General features: G+C 43.0%; 1 long non-coding RNA gene across 1 annotated transcript in view; it reads left to right on the top strand.

Annotated features, from left to right (window-relative positions):
- LOC308582744 overlaps positions 1–25,345 on the top strand; it is a 146,177-nt gene that overhangs the window by 7,539 nt on the left and 113,293 nt on the right. The window lies entirely within an intron of this gene.

The following is a 25,345-nucleotide window of genomic DNA, read 5'->3' as shown; positions in this document are numbered from 1 at the left end:
TGCTTCTGGGCATCTCATAGGCATTGGGTTGGTTACAGGAAGCAGGATGAGATTTTGGCTTGATCCTGAAGCCATTTTTATGTTCTTATGTAAGTAACTCAGCACAGATTGCCAATTGCTTTTCCCAATATGAAATCCTTGGGACTGAGCAGTGTGCACCTGTACAAGGAGCAGAACCAGCCACCTTGTCCTTCTGTGTATGTATATATTGCTATAGTTTTGGGAGTTCAACCCTGTCTTACTATAATCAGCTCTGCAAATCTATGGAATCAAGGTCCCATTTCTTTAAAAGGGCTTTGACTGTGAGCCCTTCACAAATTTGTTTCTCCTTGCACTGTTTGGATTTCCATATGTTGGCAAATCACGAGCAAAAGTCAGACCGGAGAACAGGACTCCATTCTTCGCTTCTCACTAGGGTTCCCACCTGTGCCTTTAATGGCTCTAGGAGGAAGCCAAATCAGTCCAAATCACAATTTGTTTAACTTGGCAGCTCCAGCAGGATATGCACAAGCTTCCCTTCAAATAAATGCAGTTATTTTAATCCCCACGTTTACACAGCCAGGGGAGTTTGCAGGTGCTGCGAGGTATTGAATTACTCACGTATGTGTATTCCACATGAAAATGAACCTCCAAAAATGCACATAAAAACCAGTTAGCTTCTTCTTTTTAAACATGCTTTCCCACAGCAACCAAAAAGTCAGGCTGATTTCTATATTATCAGTGTAGCACAAGACTGAAGTACTGGAAATGGACCAAAGAAGTCTCACAATATTTTTAAACAGTGGAGTGGGGAATATTGCTGAACTCTCATCTGCCCTAGCAAGCATAGCCAATGGACAGGGATGAAGCATTGTTGTAGTTCAGCAACAGGGACATAGGCGCCGACTCAGGCTCAGCCCCCCCAATAATCTCGGGCGCCCTTCCAGCAGAGCGCCGCCGCCGTCCCCCGCCTCCTCCCCACCTGCTCCTTCGCCAGCCAGCCAGCCAGCCGCGCGCCCTAATCGGAGAGCCCCAGCCGTCCCCCGCGAGATTAGGGAATCCCCGGGGGCGGGGGCTCCTGCCTCGCTGCTTCGCAGCACCACCGCCACTGCCAAGGCACTGCTGGAAATCCCGCGAGAACAGGGGAATCCCGACTGGCCACACCTCCCAGCCAGCCAATCGGCTGGCTGGGGGGCGTGGCTTGCCCTATTTAGGGCCGGAGCCACTTTATTTGCATATTCATGAGCTTATTTATTATTCATGAGCTTTCCCGGGCCCCCCCCAATATTTTTTATAAGTCCGCGTCCCTGAACAGGGATAAAGATTCTCTATGCATTGGAATCCTGAATCCTCATATGTAGACTGCATTGGCCATTATGGCAAGTTGTTGTTAACTATAGAATTTCTGGAAATGGCAAACAGTGTGTAAAGTACAGGGTCTTCAAAGGGTGGGCTAACAAGTTTCCATGTATTCAGTGCATGAGGACAGATCACTCACACCATACTCAGATCCTAGTAGTAAAGACTAAGCTGCCTAGAATTGGTGAGGCTCATCCTATGGGAATGAGAGAGGAGGAAGCAGTGCTGGATAGTGTCCTGCATTAGATTGTTGTGATTCATTCCTTTTCCAAAGGTGTCATGGACTTTGAAGACTTTGAAGAACTCAGGATGAAAGGGAGAAACGTGCTAAGAGGAAGGCACGTTTGGCAAACCCTCACCGTGATAAATGCCCACCCGGAAACCTATATCCCAAGTGTGGAAAGACGTGTGGATCCAGAATTGGCCTCCACAGTCATTTACGGACTCACTGTTAAGTGTTCATGGAGTACAATCTTACTTGGCTACGAGTGATCGCCAAAGAAGAAGATTCATTCTGAACTGAGAAACAAGGCTGCTCAGAGACATGCCCTTCAGGACCCTCCCAGGAAACAGAGGAGTTGCTCGTATAGCTCATATAGCTGCTTGGTGTTAGCTTTCTTTGTCTTTGCTGTCTCCCTCTTGCAGCACCCTCTTGCTAAGGAATTGGGAGCCCGGAACTCTGTTGCCTCTTTGCTATCCCTTCCCAAGCATGAAGCCTAGGCCTGAGGATACTGCCCTTGATGATATATGACTTGGGAACTGCTATCTCTGAGAGTTCTGGCTTTGGCATCTCGCGGAATGCTAAGCTGAAATTCACCATTTTTGCTTTCTCATGGATGGGCAGTGAAATCGGGGTGCGATTTAGTGATTCTCCAAGGGAGGCTTACCTCTTGGTGAGAGGTCCTTCTTTAGTCTGTCATTGTTTTCTTCCCCATTGCTCAAATATATTGCCCCAAAGGGGAATTCTGGGGAAAGAAAATGGTAACTGCCAACCAGGAGCCACCTGCTGCTGCGATCACAAAGCATAGCCAACTAAGGAGTACAAGCAATTTTACTCATAAACCCCACCAAAGTTAGTTCTAGCTGTGGTTTGGAAGACTCTGGCTTGGGAAGCCCCTGGTTTCTATACTAGGTCTTGGTGTTAGGGTTGTAGCTTAGTGGTTAAATCATCTGCCTTGCATGCAGAAGGTCCCAGGTTCAATCCCCAGTATCTCCAGGTAGGGCTGGAAGAGACTCCTGTCTGAAACATTGGAAAGTCACTGCCAGTCAGTGTAGCAGATAATACTAAGCGAGATGGACCAATGATCTGACTCAGTATAAGGCAGCTTCCTAGGTTCCTATGTACAGGAAGTGAAGGAGCTGATGAGATTGAGAAATGAGGCTGATTCAGGGGGTAATGGGGACCACATAAATTTAAGTTGGTGGCCATAGGTTTCTCACCTCTGGTTTAGCATGACAAAACAGAATTACCAATACTTTCTTGCTCTATCCCTGGCTGCTATCTTTACCTAAGAGCCTTCTCAATTTCTCTGTATCTTCTCAGGCACTAATTTTAATTAGGTTCACCAAAGCTGTGATATCTGGGGTATATTTGATGAGCATGGGGGTGGGAGGCACAAGAGATGTTAAGACTCCAAACATTTTTTCTTAGTGGAGACTCTAAAGTATTTCATGCAGAGAAAATAGCTATAAACGTCTTTAAAAATGGAGATTATAGTGGTTATTTCGGGGCAGTTCCAGTTGTGTTGATGTTTCCAGGCACTCCTGTAATTAAACATATTCTTCATTCCAGACAGGAACTCTACATTGGTTTACCAAAGAAGAACAGCATAAATTTAAGATATCCAAAGCTGATGATGTGCCTGCCTACAAATCATAGATACTTAGCAATTATCTCAAGCAGTTTCTAGGTGCTAAAAATGCTCCAAAGATATTTTTCAAGAATCTTTTCAACAATCATATCAGAAAAGCTACGGATGGATTCTCTCAGTTTCCCATTTTTCTGATCTTAAATTCTCCACATTTCCACATCAGTTTGCAACTTTTTTTAAAAAAGAAGGCATCATGAAAATCCACAGCATGTTTATTTATTTATTATTAAATTTGTATACCGCCTTATACCTGTAGATCTCAGAGCAGCTCACAACATTCAGGAACATTTTAGTGGGGTTCTCTTAAAAGACATACAGTGGTACCTCGGGTTACATACGCTTCAGGTTACATACGCTTCAGGTTACAGACTCCGCTAACCCAGGAATATTACCTCGGGTTAAGAACTTTGCTTCAGGATGAGAACAGAATTCGTGCGGTGGCGGCAGCGGGAGGCCCCATTAGCTAAAGTGGTGCTTCAGGTTAAGAACAGTTTCAGGTTAAGAACGGACCTCCGGAATGAATTAAGTACTTAACCCAAGGTACCACTGTATTTTAATATTTATTTTTATATGTAAGTGGAAATCAGAAGCATTACTGCCTCCAACCGTGGAGACAGAGCATAGCCATCATGACCAGTAGCCACCAACAGCCTGACCATCCATGAATTTGTCTTCTCCTCTTTTAAAGCCATCTAAGTTGGTGGTCATCACTGCCTCCTGAGCTCCATAGTTTAACTATGTGGTACATGAATAAGTACTTTCCTTTATCTGTCCTGAATCTTCCAGGATTCAGTTTCAGTTTCATTGGATGTCCACGAGTTCTAGTGTTATGAGGGAAGGGCCAAACTTTTCTCTAACCACTTTCTCTATATATAGCTAGGTAGTAGTGTTGGTCTGCCATAGTTGAACCAAAATAAAAAAATTCCTTCCAGTAGCACCTTAAAGGTAAAGGTAAAGGGACCCCTGACCATTAGGTCCAGTCGGGGACGACTCTGGGGCTGCGGCGCTCGTCTCGCTTTACTGGCTGAGGAAGCCAGCGTACAGCTTCCGGGTCATGTGGCCAGCATGACTAAGCCGCTTCTGGCGAACCAGAGCAGTGCATAGAAATGCTGTTTACCTTCCCGTCAGAGCGGTACCTATTGATCTACTTGCACTTTGACATGCTTTTGAACTGCTAGGTTGGCAGGAGGAGGGACTGAACAACGGGAGCTCACCCCGTTGCCAGGATTTGAACCACCGACCTTCTGATCGGCAAGCCCTAGGCTCTGTGGTTTAACCCACAGCACCACCCGCGTCCCTTAGCACCTTAGAGACCAATTAAGTTTGTTCTTGGTATGAACTTTTGTGTGCACGCACACTTTTTCAGATACACTGAAACAGAAGTCACTAGACCCTTATATATAATGAGAGGGTGGGGAGGGATATTACTCAGAAGGGTGGTGGGAATAGGTGATTGGCTGATAGGTGTGGTAAACCAGCTGACGACTGTTAATGACTGCAATTGGTCTTACAGGAAAAAGCAAGGGGTGAGATGGCCAAAAATAGCTTTATCATGTATAATGAGATAAGAACGCAATGTCTCTATTCAGACAAGGTCTCTCCATTCCCACCACCCTTCTGAGTAATACCCCACCCTCTCCCCACCTGAAGAAGTGTGCATGCACACGAAAGCTCATACAATAACGAACTTAGTTGGTCTCTAAGTTGCTACTGGAATGAATTTTTTTTTTTTACTTTGGTTCCACTTTCTCTATGCCATGCATAACTTTATAAACTTCCATTATGCCACCTCTTACTTACCTTTTCTCTAAACTAAAAAGTCCCAAACCTCGCAACCTTTCCTCGTAGTGAAGTCACTCCACCCCTTGATTATCTTAGTTGTCCTTTGCTGAATCTTTGCCAACTCCTTTTTGAGTTGAGGTGACCAACTGTGGTCACAGCTTAGATTTGTTGTCCCAGAACGATTGGAACTTCAGTTTTAAGCACAAACATACCTGATAGCAAGCCCAAAGGGATGATGGGGCTTCTGACATCAGTGTTACATGCCACCCCAATCTCCAAGTGGTGTGAGATCCCAGGGGCCCCAGGCAGTTTCTTTTCTTTGTTGATGGCTCATCTCCTTGTTCTCTCTTAATGGCTCATCTTTCAGGCAATCTTTAAGCACAGGAAGCTGAGGCCAGCTATTTAGAGTCTGTCTTTCAGTTTAACTCTCCAAGCATTGATTAAATTATAACACTTACTAAAGCCAGGAATTATGGAGTTCTTACACCCACGAACCCTGGCACCCACAAACTCATAATACTATTTTGGAATGTTGTTTCTGTAAAGAGTGTCCGAGGGTATCAGAGTGTTCCTATTGTATTGCAGTTTAAGTTCTCTAAATGATTTCATTTGACAGAATTCAGTGGGGGAAGAAGAGTTGTGTCTTTTGTTCAGTGCCCACACACCAGGCAGTCCACTTGGCCTTGACGCCATTCAGAGAAGGGAACATTTAATGCAATTGCTGGTTATCAAAGAAATTGGTCCTGGCATCCTTTTTGCTCCTCTCCCCTTTCCTGGCTGTTCATTTTCCTAATGAAAGCTCCACCAATTAATAGTGCCCTTTTCCAATCTCACTAAGTGAAGAGTTCTTATCTCCTGCTTCAGGCTGTGATTGATTACAGGACTGTAACTCTATTATTGTCAAACTGCAGTAATTAAGAGCTTGGAATTATAAGAAGGGTTTCCCCATCTCATCTCATCTCTATTCAAGTATTGTTTTTCAATTCTGGTGCTCATTCAACTCTTCTTAGGAAATGATGGGAATGTGTGATCTGATTCCTAAAACAGCTTGCCAATGGAAAATTAGTTTCCTGCTCCCCACCTCGCTCATCCACACTGCCTTTCATGCTCACTGCCTTTCATGCAAGAAGTTTTATCATTTATCTTATGCTTATTTCACTCCCCCAACCCAAAATTCAATATATTGGTGGTACCTATTACACTAATTGGATTCTGAGCTATGCAAAAAGATTTGCATGCATATGAAAATGTATTCCCAAATAAAATTTCCCTTCCAATTGAATTTGCTTATTTGGATTCAGCCTAGTGCAGAGTCTCCTTGAAGCTACAGGAGCTCCATGTGTGCAGGAGACCACTGTTGATGCAAGGACTTTCCAGTGAACCTAGAGGTTCTCAGGACAGGTAAAAAGGACTTTTTACACAGCATATAGTTAAACCACAGAATTGGCTCCTACAAGGTGCATTGATGGGCTGACGGCCATCAACTTTAACAGGAGATAAGACAAATTCATAAAGCTTTCAGTTCATAAAGCTGGCTACAAGTAATGATGGTGATATATTGTCTCCAGTATCAGAGGTAGTGCTCATGCCCTGCTTGTGGGCTTCTCACAGGCTTCTGGTTGGCCACTGTGAGAACAGAATGCTGCGTTAGATAGCTCTTCTTATTCACCTCTGGCCTTAGGAAGTCATCCAAACCCAAGACCCACCAAGTCAAGTGTGCTAGGACCCAGCAAATCTCTGGCTCGGTCAGCTGATTCCCAGTGCAGCCAGGCTACACAAGTGTGAGCCCCACATCCTGGCTCAAGCTGGCAATATGGCAGCATAATTTCCTCATCTCAACTCAGCTGGCTGAGCTGAGACTGGCAGATCTTACACTGCTGTAAGCCCTGAAAAATAGGCATACCAGGGGGTTGACAGGAATAGGATCAGGCAGGATCCTTATACTGAATCTTAGCTCCATTCAGCTCAGCCACGTCACGCAACAGAATATACGCCTGCAAAAAAGGGTGGTGTAAGTCAAACTCTATTTTAAAGGCTTGTTTTCCCCCTGCCAGGCTTAGGCCAGCTCAGTCTACAGTAGCCCCATTCCTGAATGGCATTTGAAGTAGGGATAATCTACGCTGTCTTGATTTAATGATTTCCACTAGCTTCCTATATGTAGAATTGTTCCATAGGTCTCCATTCATTTGAAATTATGTGCATGAGATCCAGAAGGAAAATCAGTGGTGCTCTACATCATCATGCAATGTCACAATATTTCTAGGGTGAAACCTTACTGGCTACATAATATCACATGTCACTGGTACTAGGAAACTGTTGGAAGAACCTGGAGCATCAGAGATGCAAAAAGAGGGAAGGAGGGAGAATCTACCAAATCAATCTTCTTCTTCTTCTTCTTCTTCTTCTTCTTCTTCTTCTTCTTCTTCTTCTTCTTCTTCATTTTGAAAGGGGGAAATGGACATTCAAATTTACTACCACAATGGTCAGTTTAAATGGGGTTGGTTTTTTCTTTTGCACTACTGCTGACCACTAGTCATCTTCTGCCTTCACCATTGGAGGCAATATGCCTGTAAATATAATTTCCTTGGAATGACAAGTGGGGAGTTTGCTGTTTCATTCAGGTCCTGCTTTTGGACTTCCAGTGGGCATCAGGCTGGCCACTTTGAGAAAAGGATTCTGGACTACATGGGCCAGATCCAGCAGGGCACGTCTTATGCTCTTATGTACTATAATGGTACATGTAATTGAATTTCATGAAATTTCAGAGCAGCCTTCTCTAAATGTGGTCCAGTGCCCAATCCCCCGTGAACAAGGGAGATCTGGCATTGCCTTTCTGCTTCTCAATTCCTGGCAACCGTCAGATTCCCTAACTGATGTGCTATTTTACTTAATCCCATAACAATGCCAGCCTGTCCTCGGATGCATTGAGCCTGAAGCAAGCTGAGCTGATTTGCTCTCTCTTATCCCTGTTGTAATGTTCCTTCCTGCAGTCACTCTGCAGGATTCCACCTTGATGTTTCTCACATGCTGCATAAGACGAAGAGCCCGGTGATTATTTCAAAGAGCTATGAATATGCTGCTATGGCTTCATCATAACCATTACAGAAGATAATGACAGAACAGTAAATAGCAGCTGATGTAGGCAGATCTGTGGGAGACGACAAGAGCTGCAGACCTTTTGTTGCCTCTTCACAGCATCTCTCGTTTCTCACTTTCGTCCAGAAATGGCAATTATTGGGTTTCTCTTTTTAAAATTTTCTTATTACCGCATATCAAATCATCACCACCATCATCATCATAGAATCATAGAACCATAGAGTCGAAAGGAACCCCTAGGGTCATCTAGTCAAACGCCCTGCAATGCAAGAATCTCAGCTAAAGCATCCATGACAGACGGCCATCCAACCAACCTCTGCTTTAAAACCTCCAAGAAAGAAGAGTGCACAACCTCCTGAGGGAGACCATTCCACTCTCGAGCAGCTCTTACTGTCAGAAAGTTCTTCCTGATGTTTAGTTGGAATCTCCTTTCTTGTAAGTTGAAGTCAGTGGTTTAGGACCTACCTTTCAGAGCAGGATAAAACAAGGTTCCTCCATCTTACCCATGACAGCTGCTTAGATATTTAAAGATGGTTATCATATCTCCTTTCAGTCTTCTTTTTTCCAGGCTAAACATAGCCAGCTCCTTTAACTGTTGCTCATAAGGCTTGATTTCCTTTCCTCATAAGGCAATAATAATAATAATAATAATAATAATAATAATAATAATAATAATAATAACCGGAACACAGAAAGCTGCTGCACACCGAGTCAGACCATCGATCTAACTGGCTCAGTGTTGTCAACTAGTTGTAGGGTCTCCAGGCTTTCAGGAAGTAGCATTCCCAACCCTACCTAAGGATGCTGTGGACCTTCTGCAAGGAAAGAAGATACAGTGGTACCTTGGGTGACAGATGCTTCAGATTACAGATGCTTCAGGTTAGAGACTCTGCTAACCCAGAAATAGTACCTTGGGTTAAGAACTTTGCTTCAGGATGAGAACATAAATAATGCTCCGGCGGTGCAGCGGTAGCAGGAGGCCCCATTAGCTAAAGTGGTACCTCAGGTTAAGAACAGTTTCAGGTTAAGAATGGACCTCCAGAACGAATTAAGTTCTTAACCCAAGGTACCACTGTACTCTGCCACTGAATTGTTGCTGTTGTTGTTGCTGCTGCTGCTATTCTGTAGAGCAGCAACCAACAGTTGCTTCAGATGTCTTGTGAAGACTTATCCTTTTGCCCAAGCTTTCCCTGACCCATAAAATTGGACCCTACTTTACAAGTTGGAATCCTCTTTTCTAGGTGCTGAAATCCCAAGGGAGCAGAAAAGACTTTTCATGTATGTGACCACGGCTGTGTGGATTTTATTGGCCCAGAGATGGAAAGAAGATAAAGTCCCTACCAGAGAAGAATGGCAGATGAAGTTGATGGACTATGCCAAAATGACTGGAAGAAACAGAAATCAAGAAGACCAAAATTTTAATAAAGAATGGTGAAAATTTATAACTTATCTTAAAGACCATTATAAACAGTTAAAATCGTTAGTAGGATTGGAATATCGCTTGTAGTTTAATGGTAAATTTAGGATATAATGGAGATGTAAAAGTCTGAAATGATAAATAATAGGACCCACAAAGGAGAAGATAGAAGTCCAGGAGATTACTTGGAATCTTGTTTTTATGATTTATGTTTGATATAGGATTGTAAAATTTCCATCTGAAAAACCAAATAAATAATTTTAAAAAGTTTTAACACTCGGATGTCTGTTCTATTCACCTTTATATTGCTGTTTTATTGGTTTTAAACTGCATTTTCATTTTAACGTTTAATGACTTGCTTTTATTTATACTTTACACCACTTCACACTTAGATATCTTTGAAATATTAAGCATTATAAAAATGCTTTTAAATAAACCAATATGGTCAATAAATAAATAGGTTTATGCATTGCCCCAGTGGTTGTGGAATCTCTGGTTCCATGGGGAGAATATATAGTCCTAGTTGGTTGCAAGCTCAGCTCTGTATTATGCCTGCTTGCCAGCTTGGCCTTGGATGATCAGATGACACATTGTTTGATGGCCATTCTCTGTAAATTACAGGGACGGAAACATTTTCTCCTGACTAATGACCATCTACGTGTGTGAGCAGTATAATTAATAGATCTCAGCTACTGGAAACATCTCCCATCTCCAGATTGCTTTTAGAGCTTCAGAAACCAAAACAGCTGATCAAGCTGCTTTTTCAGATGCATGCATAAAAATTCTTCCATATTAATCCATCGCTCTCAATCACTCTCATTGATCACTGTTAAGCTACATCAACTATTGTACTAAGTTAGCTGCTTAGTAGGAGCATGCACAGAATGTATTTAATGTTACCCGCTTTCTCCTCGTGAAACTCTTGTTGACCTCTGATGGTGTGACCAGGCTGCCCAAGAAAGGTTTTGGTTTGGTACTTACCTTTTTTCATTTTTTGATCAATTCCCTCCATCTCTTCTTGCAAAAATTGCATGTGGTTGTTGTCCCCTGTCCACAGCTTCAGACCTCTTTTGTTTCTGTCTGTTTCCATTGGCAGTGGGCAATGTCTAAAGAGCTCCCTGCTATGGCTGGTGTTGGGAACTGCAGTGCTAAGAGGGCAATTCAATAAGTGGCATGCACATGACAGCACTCATGTACCAGCATTATGATCCAATAGACAATTATGCCCATTACATTGTATACTGATAAAAAAAGAGTTCCTCTATCTCTACTCTAGTCCACCCTGCCTCAGGAATAGGTTCTATGTCCTTATCACTGTTCACAGCAGATCATAACAGTAATAGCATGGCCAATGTTGTACAGGATGATGGGAATTGTAGTCTAAACAACATCTGGAGGACAGCATGTTGGCCTCCATGGGATAAATCAAACTTGGTGAAACTAAGCAGATTTGGATCGGGTTGATGATGCCTTGAGGAGAGACTGTAAATCCTAAGAGACATTGCCTTGCTTTTCATGGTGGAAGAAAGGTAGGATATAAATGCAATTTAATAAAAGCAATACTAATGATAACAGTAAAGAATAAATTATTAGTAGGTTAGATCTAGTTATTGGTCCAACCAGCAGAGGTGGTGGGGGTGACTTTTGCCAGTTCTCCCATCCCCTATAGGCTCTTGTATCCTCTTTTACTCCAGAAGGTTGGGGAACCCTGTGGAACAGTACAGGAGGTGGCAGTGGGGGCCACAAAGGCAAAAGGAATCAGTAAAAGCCACCTTCCCCTATTTACCAGTGAAACCTTTCTGTTGGATCAAAAGCCTTCTGTTGACAGAAGCAGCCCCTCTGCTCATGGATGGCAAAGTCTGGATCCAACCCATCATAAATATGTTATAGACCCATCAGTACTTTCTCAAGCAAATGGTTCTTTGATTTTGTCAAAGAGATCACATTTATTTGTCTGCCTGCAGTCTCCTCTGTAGTGTGCGGCTAATCCTGCCATTTTGTCCAGATTGTCATCGGTGAGCTTTTCCAATCTTCTGCAGTGTCATTTGTTTTTCCTCCAGGCTTTCCACCGAGCTCATTTTGTCTCTCATCTCTATCCCTGGCCTGGCTTCATGGGAAAGTTCTCAGCAGGGGGAACATGAATTATGCAAACTTCTGAAGCGTCCCTGCTCCAATGTCACGTTTTTATCAGTCACTTCATCAGGCACAACAGCAGCCAGAAGCCTCATCCAGAGGAAGCAAAACATGCAAACACCACAGATTTGCCAAGTTCTAACCAACAAAATCTGCTAGTCAGTTTCGGTGCCAAGCCCAGCACAATGCTGTTCTCATGACAGTGGCCTCCTCACTGGCTGCTCTAAGAACTCTGTAAACAATTTGGGGGGAAATAATAGATGCAGTGCTTTGGGCTATGTTACCATAAAACCTGGGATAAACAAACCAAAGGACACATTGCCCCAATCATGTGGTATTTCTGGCTCAATTGGGAAGTAAGAATTTGACTGGCTGCCAAGTTAACAATCGTGAGCACTTGCAAGTGTGTCCTTGAATGATCAGATTGAAGAAATGGCCTTCGCTTTCCTTAAAGTCCATAGCTGAGATGATCTACTGATCATCATGTGCTTTCTGTGCAGGACATCCCAGGTCCAATTCCTGTCATCTTCAGGTAGTGTTGAGAAAGAGAGAGAGACCCCTGCCAGAAACTGTGGAGAGTCAGAAGTCAATGTTGACAACACTGAGCTATAGATACCAATGGTTCGATTCAGTGTAGGCAGCTTCCTATGTTCTTAAAAGGTCCCAAATTCAATCCCAGGCATCTCCAGGGAGACACTCCTGCCTGAAACCCTGGGGACCCACTGTCAGTCAGCAGACAACTCCCAGTACACAAACACAACATATTCCAATTACAGGCCCAATGACAGAATAACTAATACTGAGCCAGATTAGATCACAATAGATGATCAAATAATCTTAAAAGAGTCAGTGCCAGTTGTGTGTGATTTTTATGCATCAGTGTAGCCCCTCCAAAGTGAGATGTGGCTATCAGGAGGACCTGGGGCAGATGAAGGCATCTGGTTGTGCTGCTGCAGATGCACCATGGGGTTTCTTCTCTCTATGCTCCTTCCAGTGGTCATTCTTTCTCTGGTCACTGTTATGAATGCACAAACTGATTGTCTCCACACACTGTCTCCAGGCATCTGCAAGGGATTCCCACATGGTGGAGTTGATGTTGCCAACTTTCATGTGCTGCCATCTTTGCAACACAGATTTAGATGAAGGACAGCTAAACTAATGGCTTGAGTGCTCTTAATCGTTAGTATTGTAATGTCTCATTCTCACATTGCATAATGTTGCGGGTTGCCTTTAATTACTTAATTGATGTATGAGTATGGGAACTATTTAAATGTCTCCCCCCTCTCTCTCTCTGCTCCTCTGCTGAAGAAGATGGATGTGAGAGTTGTCTTGTTGTTTTGTTATTTGCTTTATAAATAAAACCTTTGATGTTACTATTCCAACCACAGTTGCTTCTGCTGCATTCTGCTGTAAAGGACTGAGTTTGCTATCTGCAAACGGGCGTTTAATGCTCACATTAATCTGGTTACACATGGAACCCACAAACTAGAACTGGCTCTTGGCTGCTCCATCAGGCTTGAATGATGCAACAAGATTCCTTCCCTGATGCATTATTATTAATACTATTATTTGGCTTTATTAAGAACCTTTCACAAGACAATACAGATGGACTGAACACAGGTAGTGCATCTTTCCACCATGCAGCATAGGTAGTGCTCTGATGGGACTTGAGTCTTGCATGGGAAGTGAGCAAAGTCAGACCAAGTCCCTTGTAGGCAGGTCAAGTCTAGTCAAATTCAGTCAAGTGAAGTCAAGGTAAGGTATCGTGAAACAGAAATCAGGACCCTGGACAGCTCCCAGTGGGCCCTACTTGCCAAGCAATGGCAAATTGTTGCTTGAAGAGGAAGCTGTACCCATCTGAGGTCTTCTAAGAGGAGGCAGAGCTGCACTAGACTAATATAGAAGATGAATAATTGTGTAATCCTGTACTAAAATTAATTCAAAGCTGGTCATGTATATATTCATACTTCTCCCATATCAATTTTTTTAATGAAATAGGGTATACAACTGATCCCTAAGGGAGTCTACAAATCATTTTTCTCCTATGAAAAGGCTTTATTTATTTTTCTGTTGAAAAATATGCCACAGTTTGAATCGTTGGAGCAGAAAATGAAGTAGCCTTTAGAATGAGTGCTTATACTCCCCAGCCAGAAAGCACAATCCATGAGTTTTGGAAGTCCCCAAAAGATTAAGATGCATGGCAGAAGCAAACAATGGCATTGCTCCTTATCTTTTCCTGATAGGAATCCAATATTTTGCAAGTAAAAAATAAGTAAATAGGATAGACGAAGAAAAGAAGTATTCCCTGAACAGTATCTTAAGGCACATGATAAAACAGCCTTGATAAAGTGGAACATGTCTAGCTCTGAGCAGTGTCAGGATGGAATACTGGTTAGGAACTCTATGTGCAGCATCTTGAAGTCTATTATGAAAAGAGCACGCAGGGAACTTTATAATTCATACTATCTGTCATGGTGCTTTAGTTGAGTTTCCTGCATTGCAGGGGGTTGGGCTAGACCCTTGGGGATCCCTTCCAACTCTATGATTCTATAATGGAAGAACAAAACAGCCCTGATGGATCATGCCCAAGGCCAACCTAGTCCAGTGTCATGTTCTCACAGTGGCGAGCTAGATGCCCATGGGAAGCCCATAGCAGGATCTGAGCACTTTCTCCACTTGTGACGGTGCAAGAGTTGTTAGGTAAAGGTAAAGGGACCCCTGACCATTAGGTCCAGTCGCTGATGACTCTGGGGTTGCGGTTGCTCATCTCGCTTTATTGGCCGAGGGAGCCGGCATACAGCTTCCGGGTCATGTGGCCAGCATGACTAAGCCGCTTCTGGCGAACCAGAGCAGCACACGGAAATGCCGTTTACCTTCTCGCCAGAGCGGTACCTATTTATCTACTTGCACTTTGATGTGCTTTTGAACTGCTAGGTTGGCAGGAGCAGGGACCGAGCAACGGGAGCTCACCCTGTCGTGGGGATTTGAACCGCCAACCTTCTGATCGGCAAGTCCTAGGCTCTGTGGTTTAACCCACAGCGCCACCCACGTCCCTTATTCCCCTAACACAACTACAATTCCCAGAGTTCCCTGTGAGGAGGGATTGGCTGCTAAACCACTCTGAGAACTGAAGCTCTCTGAGGGGACTAGGGGGTCTCCTAACAACTCTCAGCACCCTTAACAAATTACAGCTCCCAGAATTCTATGGGAGAAGCCATGGCTGTTTAAAGTGCTATCATAGTGTTTAAAATGTATGGTGTGAATGTGACCACCATGTTCTAACATACTGGACAAGTTTTCAGGTAACAAAAGCTGCTAGTGTTGCTCTTATAACTAATTGCTTTGTCAACCTATTACAAAATATAATGTCTGAATAAACACAATCCAGAGAACAGAGCCTACCTTTCCTGAAATTGAAAAATTGATGGACTTTATCCTCTGTGCCACATTGCTGCCAAGGAATAAGGGCACTGAAGTGAAGACACAGTGACAAAATAACTAGGAATGGGATTAATTTCAAAGCTAGATTAGGTAATAAACTGCTTCCTGTCAGGCAGTCTCGTCCTGATAACAGAGACTTCTGATATGAAGGACTGGTTGATTTATATATTTGATATCTTTTGAATATATTGATTTCCACAGCCTGTGCATATTTTAAAAAGTGTACTATGAAATAATGTTCCTTGACAGAAGATTAAATACTGATATTAAAATAAAAACACATGCAAAAGAAAGCCCCTCTGGGGAAAAAAAAAGAATTCTAAAACAGATTTATAGTTTGAATTTTAGAGTTTGTCATATGATGAATGTGATGCTAATAACCAACACCATGATGAAGGTCTACTATGCTTGTGTATACTGTATAAATTGTCAAAATAAATAATAAAACTAAAAAACCCATTCTACAAGTTGTAATTGCTTCTATATTTTTCTTCTAAAGGTTACCTGTAATCTAAAAACTAGAAAGTGAAAATTATTTGATAATTAATTTATGAAGTACCTTATTTACATCCAGTAGGCTATCTCTATAAGGGATGGGGGTGGCGCTGTGGTCTAAACCACAGAGCCTAGGGCTTGCTGATCAGAAGGTTGGCAGTTCAAATCCCTGTGACGGGGTGAGCTCCCGTTGCTCGGTCCCAGTTTCTGCCAACCTAGCAGTTTGAAAGCACGTTAAAGTGCAAGTAGATAAATAGGTACCACTCCAGCAGGAAGGTAAACGGCCTTTTCGTGTGCTGCTCTGGTTCGCCAGAAGCGGCTTAGTCATGCTGGCCACATGACCCAGAAGCTGTATGCAGGCTCTCTCAGCCAGTAAAGCGAGATGAGTGCTGCAACCCCAGAGTCGTCCACGACTGGACCTAACAGTCAGGGGTCCCTTTACCTTTACCTGGGCTATCTCTAATAAATCATTCATGAAAACCTACAATTATTTAACTCTGAATGCATCCTATGAGTTCTGGTATAAATACATTGGCAGACGCCTGTCCATTATATACCCCACATACTTTGAAGCTGGTCATGAAGAACTTGCTTTGAATGATGAATTTCACTGACTTCCAAGTTCTGCATCTGTGGCCCACTGTGGAAGTCACAAAAATTCAGACCTGAGCCGCCAAGAAGTCTGTATCAAAGGCAAAATCTCAGGCTGAATCAGATGCTGACTCTGGGTGGCCAGAGTCACTGTTGTACCAGGGAACCCAGTTTACTGCAGGCCTTATGGGCCACCACATACAGCAGTCAGACGCAGAAACATGGCTTTCCATATCTAGCCCTGGCAACACAGGATGTTTGTAGTTAGCAGTCGTTCCTTTTTCACAAAAGGCAATGCTAGGTTTGAGCTTTCCACAAGAAAAGTCATGGGACATGGTGCATGTATGATTGGTCCCCATTATCTTTCTCTAGCAATTTATTATTGCATAAGAACAAGGAACATGGCATGTGGAGGTGGAGGTTTAATTCTCTCCCCCTCCCTGTGGTGGCCCCAACAAAAATCCACCACTCTCTTGCCTGTTATTAACCCTGGAAGAAGGACTGGCCCACCCATGAGGCAAGGTGAGGTGACTGCCTCAGGTGGCAGGATCCACAATATAGAACATCATTCCTCCCCACTAGTTCCTGATAGAGATCTTCCCTTATCCTTTTTTCCCCAGGCAGGGAAGTGGGTGCCATTTTGTGGTTCGCCTCAGGAGCCAAAATGTCTTCAGCCAGGCCTACCTGCAGGGAAATTTCCCATTAGCGCCAGTGTGAGCTTCCCTTGTAATATGTCTATCCAAAGAAATTTTTATGCTGCTGTTCAAACAAGGAAAGCTCCCAGAACAGCCTAGAGATTAAAAAAAACAAACATTAATTCAATCCCTACTCTCAGGCTTACAATCTGAAATACATGACACAAAAGGCAAAGAGTCAGGAGGAAATTACAAGATCTAAATTACAAGACCTTCTCAGGACTTTGGAAAAGTGGGAGTGTGTGCCAAAATGTGCTGTTCCAAAGTTCTGCAGTTCTAGTGAAAATCCCTGCTTCCCTGTGCTTGATATTATCTTTGAGAAGAGAAAAAGGCATGATTCCCAGTGATGTGATAGGCATCACTTCTAGTCTGGCCTAGAATGGAGATTGGGACTCACTGCAAGCCAAACTGAAATTCACCACCCACCCCCTGTTACTGCCGGAAGCACATTGGCTAAGCACCATTGGAGGCACCTGATCCCTGAAGGTAAGATGGCTTCAAAAAGACATTTTTCAAAAAGCTTTACAAAACCAAATGCCTGTGGCTCTTGCTGCTGGCCTTGTCCAATTCAGCAGCTAACTCACGAGTTCCATAAAAGCCTGAAACTCTTATACTAGCACTAATACCCTCCAACACCCAAGAAGCCATCCTACATCCAGTATCAGAGGGATTATTAAGTTCTTAAGTGCTGTTCTGGCAGCAGTGAAGAGGCTTCTAATGCAGGTGTATTTTCTTCTTTAAAGGAGGGATATTCCCCCCCATCAAAAAGATTTTCAAAGCTGAGATGAGGCTAGAAAGAATTCATCCAAAGTAGAGATGGACTTGGTGCCTCAAGTCACACTGAGATGATTCTGTCTTAAAAAGCACTCATTCACTCTCCTTATTTAAAAGTCCATTTTACTGCTGTATTATTATACAGAGCAAACAAACCTCTTTTACTCTGTATTAAGAAACAGTGCCATCGCATTTGTCGTAAGCGCCAGAGAGAACAGGGAAAGGGGAGGAACCCTATCCAAAAGGTATTTTTCAATCTCAGCAGATCCAAATGCACAGCTTTCCTCTGTGAATACCTGTCAAGGTTCCATAAAAAATAGTTTAAATCCCACAGCCTTGTGGAAAATCACAGATTGTTATCTGTAATTCTGGACGGGTTTCTGTTTTATTAATTTCCATGCATTACAGAGCGTATCACTTATGAATAGTTAATTTCTGAGATGCTAAATCTACTATGAGAATATAAAACAGCTTGTTAAAATTACAAAATCAGAGCACAATTGATTCTACAAAAGGGGATGGATGCTAAGAGTGGGAAAAGGATACAGTTAACGTGGTTGCTTTCGATATATGGCGATACATTTGTGGTGCGACTTTTTCTGGATGTTAAAAAAGCTAGAGAGAATGGTTAAATAACAACACTCGGCTGGTACAAAAAGCCAGAAATTCTTAATGAAATAACTGGTTCTTATAGGGAGTAATTCTATGTTTTGTAGACTGATGTGGGCAGAGAAGACGGTCAGCTCCACCACAAAGGCTAAGCTGCTGTCAGTGTGTTGCAAGAGGCAGGGGTCCAAATAAGGTCTTAGAGACAGGATGGCAGGAGAGACTGTGAACCCATAGGATCGCAATGCCCCTTGCTCCCCTGATGCCTGGTTTAAAAAGAATGGTTTAGCGATCAATCCCTCTTTACAGGGAACTTGGGGAATTGAAGCTCTGTAAAGGGACCCTGATGTTGGGAAAGATGGAGGGCACAAGGAGAAGGGGATTACAGAGGACAAGATGGTTGGACAGTGTTCTCAAAGCTACCAACATGAGTTTGACCAAACTGTGGGAGGCAGTGGAAGACAGGAGTGCCTGTCGTGCTCTGGTCCATGGGGTCACAAAGAACCAGATATGACTAAACAACAACAACAACAACAACAACAACAACAACAACAACAACAACGAGAATAGGCATCTACCAACAACTCTCAGCACCCTTAAGAAGCTCTCGGAATTCTGTTTTGGGGAGGTGGGTGGGAATCCATAAACGTTTAACATGGTATCATAGGGCTTTAAATGTAGGGTGTGAATGTGACCCAAGTCACCTCAAATGGTCCTTCCATCTCTTAGAATTCTAGCTTCTAAAAGTCAGGATTCATAACTGGAAAGGTTCTCTTTCGTATCCCAACCTGCCACACCTCAGAAGGCTGGACAAACAAACAAATGGATGTTTTCAAAGCAGCTAACAAGCATACAAATAAAAGAGGAAGCCAATCGATACAAGAAATACAACTGTGCCCCTGCCCATACACAAAGGTTGTACGCTCACTTTGATAAGAGTCTCACTGTGTCAGGGCTCCAGTAAAGCAGAGCACAGCATGAGCAGAAAGGAAGATGAGAGCATCTGACAATGCCTCTTTTATGGCCAATTATGCTGCAGGATGGCTCTTAACCCTGACTTTAAGCAAGGCAAAATGTCATTAAGTTGAAGTGCGGAGAAGATTATAAGCACTTTATTAAAATAGTGCTTTGCCTGGCTATATATATATATATCCTCACTAGCCAAAGGAAGCAGCTGCAGCTAGCTTTAACCAGTCTATATAAGATTTGTACCAGTGTGTAATACCCTATAATTTCCAAGATATATAAAAATTATCTCTTTCCCTATCATTCGTAGCAAACTCATTTCCCCACTGAATTTCTCCACGGCATGTAAGGCAATTGTCTCAACCTTTTAGATCTTACCGTTTCTTATTAGTTTTGCTTCCCTGTGTTAAAATGGCAGGTTTTTTTTAAAAAAGAAAAGGAAACGAAAAGGAAGTAAAAGTTTGACTATTGGAACAGGACTCTGGAAGACTGGAAACTGGAACATTGAATTAAACAGGCCTGCTTCAGGTGGGTTTTATGATATATAGGCTATTTGCCTCCATATCCTTTTCTGCATGTTAAGTCCCATCTGCATTATACATTTAAAGCGTTCCCCAAAGCATAAGAGGGTTAAAATAGATCTCCTATTCTACTTCCTACCTTACTTTATACTAAGACAGAGATAGGCAACACTGTGCCCTCCAGATGTTGTTTGACTACAACACCCAACAACTGCAGCCAACATAGCCAATGACCAAGTATCATGGGATTTGCAGTCCACTTAAAAAAGTGTATATTGTTTTAACAGCCATGCTCTCCCAAAAATACTGGGAACTGTAATTTTTAAGGGTGCAGAGAATTTTTAGGGGACCCCCACCCTATTCTCCCTCATAAATTCCCAAAATTTGAGGAAAAGAAAGATTGGCTTAAATCACTCTGGGAATTGTAGCCCTGTAAGGAGAATAGGAGTCTTAACAAACCCTTAATAAACTTCTGTCCCCAGAAGTTTGGAAGCTATGACTATTCAAAGTGGTTTGATACTGCTTTCAATGTACAGCAGAGATGTAGCCTTAGGCAGCCTGGGCTACTAGCATTCATGATGCACCATCCTTGAGCCAACCAGAAATAAATGCAGACTGCTCTGGGCTGACACTGTGGATGTTGGCCACAACCTGGTGTCCATTGGTAGCATGCAAAGAAAGGCAGCACATGGGTGAGAGCAAGCTAAGCTTAGAGGAGACACAAGCTACATACTCATCAGTACAGCAAAATGCTCTTTCAAGGACCAATTTGAACACAAAATATTAAAAAATGTCAGATATTAAAAATGGTGATGTGAAAACCTGGCCTCCATTCACTTGATACCAGAAGTGGAGCCAACTCCCTGGACTGGGGAACAAGGTTTGCAGAGAGTGCAGAATTACGAAGGAGAGATTCGAACTGTGCTGTATAGGCATGCAATCAAACCGTGTGATGAGAGGAGTTCAGGGATCAGGTACCCTTCAGTTAATGTCAGGTGATCTTCGGGCTCTGAGGGTCCTCTGAGCTAAGCAAGGTGTTTGGAAGGGCAAAATAAGTGGGAGCTTTTCATTGTATGTGAGGCAGTCTTTAAAAGGAGGAGATCCATGTCTGCAAGGGTTTTAATTTATGGAACAGCACATTTCTAGACACAATATGTTCATCATGTGGTTTGGCCTTATGTGCAAGTCTTTCTTTCTTTCTTTCTTTCTTTCTTTCTTTCTTTCTTTCTTTCTTTCTTTCTTTCTTTCTAATAAGCAGCTTGAGTTGGGGGTCTGGGTTGAATAAGAGCGGCAGAATGGGGGACAGGAGTGTGTGCTAGTCATGTTCCCTTCCTGTGATTCTAATGGTCACCAGTATGGTCCTGCTATTGGTGCCAACAGGAAGCACTGATTCCAGTCAGGAGCCCACACCACATTCCCTATTTGGCTTGTCTCACTTGTGCTATCTATTTATTGTTTTGAAATTTCCACACAAGGCCAAAGCAGTTGTGTCTAGTTTGGCATGGTCTCCAAGAAGGACTTCTGCTATTAGTCAACCATTTCTCAACACCGGTGTTTGAAAGGCTGCTCAAACACTGAAGCAAAGTCCTGTTGGAATTGCTCTCATCCTCTTCCAAAACAAAACCTAGCTAGCTATACCCCTGGACCTTGTCGACACTCAGGGAAGTGGGGCGTGTGTACACAACAGCATGCTAGTTAAGATTTTAATCAGAAGCAGGTGTTTTGGAATGGCTTCCCATTTGACAGCTTCATGAGAATCTGTCTGTATTTGAACTGGGCAGACTGTTTCTGTTTGCATCCTTCAAATTGATAATTGCTTCCTGCTCTCCTGAAGGACATCAGTGTTGGCATGGGAATAAATCACATCCTTTATACAATGCACATGTTTTTTCTCTACAGATGTTTTGACCATAGAATTACAGAGTTAAGAGGGATCTTAGAAGTCATCCAGTCCAATCACCAGCTCAATGTATGATCTGCAATGCAGGATGCAACCCTACAGCAACCCTACAGCATCCTTGACAGGAGACCGTCTAGTTTGTCCCCAGTGAAGGAAAGCCCAGCAGCTCTTAAGGTGGTATATGCCAATATTGAACATTTCCTGCCATTAGGAAGGTTCTCCTAACATGTAGCCAAATTCTGCTTCCCTGCAAATTCAACCCATTTCTTCTCATTTCTGTCCTCTGCTTACACACCATGCATTCAAAGCACATTTAAAGCACATAGCTCCTCCAAAGAATCCTGAGAAGTGTAGTTTACCACCCCAGAGCTACAATTCCCAACACCTTTAAGAAACACCAGTTCCCAGGATTTATTTGGGTGGAAATAATGTGCTTTAAATGTGCTTTGAATGTATGGTGTCAATGCAGCCTGTATCTGTTCCACCTTCTGCATGACAGCCCAAGATCTTGTCTCCTCCCATTAATCTTCTCTTCCCCAGGATAAAGATATCCAGCTGATTCTGCCAACTCACAGGGAAGTGACTTCTATGTCACCTCAGTAGTATATGAGTTAGGACTCATGTCCTAATGGCAGTCCCTGTTGGCATAAGTGTGCTCAGCACATACATTAGGGTGTGCACCCAGAATTTTTTATTTTTTTGAGGCAAACATTTATTGAATGCTCAATCATAAAGCACATATAGTGACTATAACTGGAGAGTGGGTAATACTTAGCTCTTCTTTTACTGTCATTTCTGGAGCCAAACACCCCACTGCCACAGGTCCATTGCAGCCTTTTTATTCTGTCTGCATCTCTCTGTCTGCTTCACCCCATCGCTGCTTCCCCACAGCAGCTGAGGGAGCCAGGTTGGTGTTCCGTGCTATCTCCTCCTAATCACAAACCTAATATTTTTTAAATATTAGGATGAGCTTGGGTACACCTGGCACATTTCATGCACATGTCTATGCCTGCTAGTCTTCAATGCATCCCCATAATATTTTTCACACAGCTGCCTAGTAATCTTGGCATATAAGCCTCTCCTCATCCCCTTTGCTCCCAACTGCTCTTAATCTTTAAACATAATAAGGTATTGCCTAGACGATGATTTCAAGATCAATTCGTTCTTCCCCTTGCTCCTTTTTCTTTTTGTCCTTGGCACTCAAGTCTGGGTTTTAACATTGCACAGTCATCCACCCACACATCTCTTCAACGTGAATATGAAGCAGTGATCTCATTGTGCGTGTTAAAACTTTAGGGTTCTGCAGGGCACAGAAGTTATATGCACTGGGTGGGTTTCCACCAGTTGCACCGGGGGTTCTCAAGGAAAACACGTGTTTTCGGCCCAGAGATGGAAGCAATAAAGCAAATTGTGCATTTTGACTTTTGGACACAGGCACTTCCCATGTGTTGTTGATTTGGGACAGTCATGGCTGGGCAAACAGAGGAAGGAGGAGAGGAGAGATGAAGGGCAGGTTTGTGAGCTCACAGGTTTCTCCCAATTGCCTAAACATGTGCTGTACAAAAAGGGGTGCCATCTTGAATAAAATAATGGGGGAAAGGGCAAGTACAACCTCTCAGTCCCTAGGAGCTGGCTCCTATGTGTGCAAATCCCTAATTTCTGAGTAGCAAGAGACTGCAAGGTTCCTGCACTTTCCCAGAGTTTGGTCCATTAACTTCAATGAGTCTACTCTGATTACGACTCTGGATTGGATACAAGCTTTCCTTTCTCTGATATAAAGGATAGATCTTTTCAACACCTTAGTTAGTGGCTTTAATTTTTTCAATGGAACTTGGATGCGCTCCTTCAACGTGACCTAGTCAAATGAGTGCCCCCCCCCCCAATGTTTTATTAAAGAAATGCTGAAACACATCAGAGAAAGTTGATGGGAGACTAAAAAGAAGGGCATCCTTGATGTCTCCCTTTACAACAAAGCTTGCTATCAAAAGGATCAGGTTCCTTTCGCTGCAGCGGGAGAAATGTCGAAAGCCACATGGGAGTTTTAATCTCTTCTTGGGTTGGAAATGGCTGCCAGACTGCAGATAGAAATGGGGGATTCTTTGATGTTGTCAAATAATTAGCTTTGCTTCTCCCTCTAGGAATATAAGCAAAGTTATTAAATTGGAGGGGGGATTAGTACTTCTCTGTCTGGTTATCCATTAACAAAGGTATACCTGAACTTGGTAAAACCAGCCCCCATCGGGGGCACAGGTCCTGGTAGAGGGCTACAAAAACCACCTGGAAAGCTCCGTTGGTAGAGCATGAGACTCTTAACCTCAGGGTCGTGGGTTTGAGCCCCATGTTGGGCAAAAGAGTCATTCATTGCAGAGGATGGACTAGATTACTCTCTTGTTCCCTTCCAACTCTACAATTCTACAGTTCTATGATTTTATTAGAGCATGGTATATATGGTGCAAATGTGTGTGGCAATGTCTTGCCACTATCGCAGCGAGATAAACTGTGGAAGAAGCTTCCCATCCTTCTTGTACTGTAGCCCAAAGGCATTTGGTAAAATGATTTTCTTTTTCAAGGCAGGGGTCCCGATACAGCTCTTTGCCAAGGGTGCAAGGAACCCTATGTACGCCTCTGATTATTAGTTAGTCCATTAGCTAATTTTCTCTGCTTGGAACAACCGGCCTAGGCAGAGATCTTCAAACCTCTTCCAGATCGCCCACACAAACCTGCCCAAAGCCAGTGGGCAGGGGGAGGGAAACCCAGGCACCATTTGTTTGGGTCTTTTAGCCAGTCTTTTAAAGCTTCAGCAGTTGGAAGCAGGCTTCTCCAAAGCCCGAAGGCTTGGGAAATGCAGGGAGTTTTCTGCCTTCCAGGACCCTTTGCCAATGATTTCGCAGATGCCAGGCTCTTAACCCCATAATTTAGGCTATAATATTCCACTTCAGAATTCAAGTGCTGCAATGGCAGCTGCATGGCATCCAATATCAACTGCAGATAAAAATGATAATGGCACTTTTCAACTGTGTACACGCAAAACTGCAAAGATTGTGTAGGACATTAAGCCATCCTGTGCCAGGCAACCTCTCATCTTTAGAACAGTTCCCACGCAGTTTTGAAATGCCAGCTCATGAATCCCCGCAGCTTTTGAAGTAGATTGAGATATTAAATGTAACTATGTTTTATTTCACCACCACCTGATTAGAATAAAAAGAGATAATGCTCATACATAGTATCATCATCTGGGGAGAAAATTTCCTTACCTTATCATTCAAGATAGGAGGCAACTTATTTTCCAGACACAACCATTTATCCAAAGAGTCTAGTTTGAAAGAGTAAGCTTTCAAGAGCTGGTCAAGATAGGTTTATTTCATTTCATTCTTGTTTTTGAAACTTAATAGCCTACCTCTGGATTTCACAGATATCAAAGGATGCTGGATATCACTTTGGAACGTCTATCCCTTTTGGTTGACCTTGGGGATGCAATTATAGAACATGGAAGTTTTTTTCTGTAACGACAGCGGTGGCATCCTGTATAATCTGGAATTGCAGCAGGAAGACATTTTGATGGAACTGTCATCATAAAGTGTCAGCAAAAGGCAACTGTAAGCACATCTTAAGACACTGGGTGGTGGGTTTGTTTTAATGTGTTTCCACTCACACAAGTCAAAATTCCTGATTGTCACTGATCCTTCCTCACCTTAAATCCCTGCAATCAACTTAAATTC

This window comes from Podarcis bocagei (assembly GCF_964188305.1).
Source record: "Podarcis bocagei genome assembly, chromosome: 3".
In the NCBI taxonomy this organism is placed as follows: Eukaryota; Metazoa; Chordata; class Lepidosauria; order Squamata; family Lacertidae; genus Podarcis; species Podarcis bocagei.
The sequence above is the reverse complement of the archived record's forward strand: the minus strand, read 5'-3'. Positions and strand labels throughout refer to the sequence as shown.